Raw genomic sequence first — 5,577 nt, 5'->3', positions numbered from 1 at the left:
ATGCTTACAAATGGGTTGAGTCCTCATTATTTTGTTGTGTTATAATTAGCTTTTCAGAAGTAATATCCAGCTGGGTGTGGTAGCACATGACAATAATCCCAGCAGCTTGGGAGGCTGAGGAGGAGGATTGCAGGTTCAAAGCCAGCCTCAGCAACTTAGTAAGACCCTGTCTCAAAAAAAAAAAAAAAAAGTGTGTGGAGGGGCACTGGCAATATGGCTCAGTGGATAAACAACCTGGAGTTCAATCCCTGGTGCCAAATAAACAAATCAACATAAACACTAAACAACAACAACAAAACCATTCAGTGGCAAAATACTCTATAGTCATTGAGATAAATGAATGAAAAATGAATGTTAAGGGCTTTACCTCGCACACATAACCTGAGGCTTCAATAGTTGTTCCACATTGACAGGGTTTGTGTCATTACTAAGAACAGAGAGGTCATCCGAAAAGAGAGAGAACCATTATAAAATTTCTGCAAGTAAGTGCCACCTTTTTAGTGGTAAGTATTGTTTAAATTTTACAACAGGTCTCTTACTGCAATCACTATATCTGGAGTTGATTGCATTTTCTTACAGACTTTTAGATTTGGAAGGAGTATACTGTCAGCTCTGAAGATGGGCAATAGTTTTTGCAAATACGTGTAAACTCCACAGCCTCCTATATCACTGTAAAGGTCCTCAGGCCACAGCAATGTGCTGTAACTATAAATCTGGGTTTTTTTTCTTGTTTCAGGAGGCAAGATGTGAGATGCTATTAAATCAGATAGAAATAAAGAATAAGAAGTTTTCTGACTTGTGTATTTAATGGGGGAAGTAAAGCATTTCAGGCAGAAGTTATTTTTCCCTGATTCTTTCATAGGTATCAAAGTCTAAGAGGTCTGTGAAAAAGCTAGGAGCTTTAATTTCACCACCTCCTCCAGCTCCTTGTAGACTCCTTATAGAAACCAGGAGCTCATTAAAATTACATATATTATTTTCTGCACATCCCATCTGCTCCTTTTGGGTGGAGGAGGTAAGAAAAGCCAAGAAAACCATGAAAATAACCACTATTAGCTCAAATCTTATTTTAAGTGTAATACACTTAAACTTAGAATCTTCTTTTGAAATTTATTCCTTTAGTTAGCATTTATAAATTCTATAAATTTATAATGGGCTATGCACATTTCTTTCAAGTAATATTCTTTTTCTTTTTGCAATGCTGGGGATCAAACACAGGGCCTTGCATATGCTAGGTAAGCATGCTACCACTGAGCCACACCCCCAGCCCCTCAAGTGAATTTTTTTTAAAATCTCTTAAGTTTTTGTGGGAGGTTGTTAATTGTGTAAACTTTGACAATTTTGGAATGCTCTCTCAAGGTAAAAGGTGACAGTTTTACTTAGTGTTTGTGTTGCAAATTATTTGTACTTAATTACCTATGAACTTACACCTTAATCTTTTATAGTCTTATTTCTTCTCTTATCCAGCAAGGTATTTGGAAGAAATCTTGTTGATGTCAGATAGGGCAAATAACGTTCTTTGACTTCTTTTACATTACCTGCAATTCAGAGCGTACTGGGCCCTTAGCAGGTGTTTAGTAAATACTTGCTGATTTATCCATTATACTTTCCTGCTTTTCCACAGGAAAATGGAAATTACTCTTACTTTTTAGTTAATTGCTAGAGAACTGATTATTTCCTAATGTACCCCATAGTAAATGGGGGTGTATCTGTATCTGTCATTTGGGTATAACCCTTTCCTTGGAATTATTGGCCCTTTCTATTTTAGAAAGGCTTGGACCATGTTCTTCAGGTGTAGTTTGGTGGTAGATGGTTTCAGCAGAGGCAGTGTAAGGTGGTTTTTAAGAGTACCTGCTTGTTCTGCTTCTGCCATGGTGACAGCTGTGTGGCCTTAGAGATTGTAGCAGTGCTTACCTGTTATTGACAGTTAAATGAATGTAAATATCTTAGAAAGGAGCCCAACACATAGGGACTGTAACAGTGTGAGCTTTTATTAATAGCTTTTTGACTGAGTTTGTGATGGAACTGTGGAACTATTTGGAATTTGATAAGCTGTCTGGAAATGCAGCTGCTTATTTTATTTAGACTAGTTTGGAGCCTTTTGCACTGGGTTTATTTCCCTTGACCTTGGACTCCTTTCTTCATCAGAGCCATTTTCCTTATTCTACTCTCAGAAAAGACAATAATCTTTATGTCTAGAGGAGACAGGCTGAATTACAGACAAAATACTCGTGATTTTCATCAGATTTTTCTTAGCACTATATTGAAAATACATAGTCTCTAATGGATTGATATGACCCTTGATAATACCAATGTGTGACCAATTTAGACTTTAAGATTATGTATTTTTCTGATGAGAAGAGACTTTGGGGTTTTTTTCTTTGTGGCTAAAACTGTTTAAGAGCATTCTAACTTGCTCTTTGTTAAGCACTTCTAGACTATTATATGTCTGTTCAGTTTTGGATATTGAGGAATTTTAGAAAAGTTCTGGCTTTACCAAACATGAAAACATTGAAGCAAGTACTACAGAACAGTCATGAGTCATTACCTTCTAAGAGTCTGCAAATAACTAACTAAATTTTCACAAAACTTATCTGTTGGGTTAAAAAAAAATTTACTTTTTGGGGCTGGGGATGTGGCTCAAGCGGTAGCGTGCTCGCCTGGCATGCGTGCTGCCAAGGTTCCATCCTCAGCACCAACACAAAGAAAGATGTTGTGTCCGCCAAAAACTAAAAAATAAATATTAAAATTCTCTCTCTCTCTCTCTCTCTCTCTCTCTCTCTCTCTCTCTCTCTCAAAAAAAAAAATACTTTTATTCTTCCTTGGATCTAAACAAATGACACAGTTCTGGTATTTTGGGGATGTATTTATTCAGATAAATTATGAGAACTGGAGTTTATAAGTTCTTTCTCTTTAACTCCAGGGAAATTGGCCTAACTTCACAACTCATCTACAATTCCAAGTTATCAATTAGCTGTCAAGATGGCTGCTTTTGAAATGAAATAGCCTCTGAAATCCAACTGTAAATCTCCATAGACATCATTCTAACCACATCTGAATCATGGTTCACTGTTGTAAAGTGCTGAATTAAATCAACCAGATACTATTTCTTACTCAACTCCTCACTGTCAAAATGAAAGTTCTAGTGGATCAATTAGGGAATGTATTGATTTTTTAAAAAGGCTCTCATCCTAGATAGAACTTATAAACCACAAGAGTATCTCTCTATATTTATGTACACACTTGACTGGTAGCTTCGATGGTCCCTCCCCAGCCCTTGGCTGTGCAGTGCCAGAGTACAATATGCAGTGAACTATGGTCTGTTTTTTAAATGGCCTACCCATGAGTATTCATTGCTTAATGCAAGCAGGAAATGCAGGTTCCATATTTAGCGTGTGTGTGTTTTCTTTTTTGAAAGATTCACTTCAACATTAGAGACTGCAAAAGTTTTTTAAACAAATCTGCCTTGCTTACAATACTCTCTCTTGGTTATTGTCTATTTTTAGTAAATCAACACAATGAGCATTTTAGCTTACATATAATTAAAATTAGAAAAAAGAATCTTTGCTCAATTTTCAAAAATTCCTTCAAAAGTATTAATGATTCAATCAGATTTGTAGAAATTTAAATACTTAAATGTAAATACTTACTGCATAAAATGCAGAGCACCATTGGCTTAGATTCTATATCATTTTATTTCTATTTCAAATACACTTAACCAGTTGCTTCTTTATAGGTACATTCTGGCTTTACATATGTGAGTGTTTTTATATCAAACTATCATCTGTGTTATACAGATGAATATTTAATAACTTTGCAAGAGTTTACAAACTTATTCAATAAATGTTATCACAAATATTTTTGTCACTGCTAATTTGGAATTGCATATAGATTTTGAGTAAAAGAGGTTAACATCATGGGATTGTTTTGACTAAGGTATAGTCTACAAAAATTGATTACCAGCCTTATTCATTGGTCTTTGAATGACCTGGCTATAAGCAAATATTAAGTCCATCTTCAAATGATAAAGATACTCACCAGTAATGTAGATTGTATAAACGATTCTGCATGGAAACCATTGTTATTGCTAACTTTGGGGGCTTTTATAAATATAAACAGGTTTGCCACTGCCAAAGGAGGGAAAAAAATGGAAGGATAGAAATTTGCTGTTTGTGGGGTAAGATGGAAGAGGAGCAGGCTGAGTTGGTTCTAACTTTCATACCCAATCCTTTTTGGTTTTCACATTACTTCCTTCAACTATGGCTTATTACTATTTCCTAAGTTTTTAGAATTAGTCTGAGGTTTCCTACCCGCCCCCCACCTAAAAAAATCCAAACTTTGAGGTGGTGATAGGAATAGTCAAAATAATTTGAACGGCCAAGGTGTGAAGAATTGATGACTGTAGGAAGATAGGCTTTTGTTTTGCAATGGTTGCACGATTAAACAAAGAATTAGGGGCTGGGGATATAGCTCAGTGGTAGAGTGCTTGCCTCATATGCACAAGGCCCTGGGTTCAATCCCCAGTACCACAACACACACACACACACACACACACACACACACACACACACACACATACAGATTTAAACCAACATTTATTAAATGCCAAAGTGTCATGGAATAACTTTTGTCTGCATAGAATGAACCTGAAGAGTTGAAGAAGAAGTGAACATGTAAATCACAGTACAAGAGCTAAATAATGACTGACCAAAACCATGAAGAAGGTGCTTCATGGTTTACTGATAATACCTTAAATTTGTATTCTACAGTTGCCAAAGCAATCCACTGATACTGTCTCATTTTGCCTCTCACAAACTAGATATTATTGTTCTCATTAAACAATGAAAAAATTAGGCTGTTGATTAGGAGATCTGAGTGAGTTCATAATTACTAAATATAGTACCAGGGGTAAAATCATAAACTTTAAATAACATAGTTTACTTTTTTAACTGACATGTCCAGAAAAACAATTAGGATTTAGAATATAAGGTGGAATCTTAAGATATGAATATTATTCTCGAATAACATGAAAACAAAACGCGAGCAATATTTTAGGCTCTAATGAGCATTCAAACTTCACTAGATGAGAAGGTTTGTATGTGGGGTTTGCAGCTAGAAAGTTCCTAGACAGGTTGGTTGGAGCTAGATCAGTGATTTTTAATATTGGGTCTGTGAAGATCCCCCTGCCTGGGAGACATTTGGCAATGTCTACTGCTCTTTTTGTTATAATGGGGGCCTGTAGGTTGCTGCTCCTGGTATCTCGTTATTGACTATACGTTCTACCATGCATAGGACTATCCTGGACAATAAAAGATTATCTGGAGTTAGAACTTGTTCCCAGGGCAAGTTGGCTTCAGGGAGCCACTGAGCATTTTGTTTTAAGGAGGAAGTGTCTGTGCCTACTGGAAGTAGGTCAGAGATGGTTATCTATGAACTGGATCTAGTTTTTTACAAATTCTTTGGACATAAATATCCAAACTGTTACTGTATTTATGTAGGAAACCACAAAATCACCGAGTGGTTAGTTTTGTTTTGTTTTTGAGCATCTCATAGGAAGGAGGTGGATCTTGAAAGGGA

At 36.0% G+C, this 5,577-nt stretch overlaps 1 non-coding gene across 1 annotated transcript; it reads left to right on the top strand.

Moving 5' to 3' along the window:
* Positions 1–4,459: 4,459 nt before the first annotated feature.
* Trnam-cau (transfer RNA methionine (anticodon CAU)) lies at positions 4,460–4,532 on the top strand. Its single transcript has one exon. It is a non-coding gene; the product is annotated as a tRNA-Met (tRNA).
* Positions 4,533–5,577: the final 1,045 nt, after the last annotated feature.

This window comes from Callospermophilus lateralis, unplaced genomic scaffold (genome assembly GCF_048772815.1).
Source record: "Callospermophilus lateralis isolate mCalLat2 unplaced genomic scaffold, mCalLat2.hap1 Scaffold_112, whole genome shotgun sequence".
Taxonomy (NCBI): domain Eukaryota; kingdom Metazoa; phylum Chordata; class Mammalia; order Rodentia; family Sciuridae; genus Callospermophilus; species Callospermophilus lateralis.
Note: the sequence above shows the minus strand (reverse complement) of the source record. Positions and strands in the feature narration are given on the sequence as shown.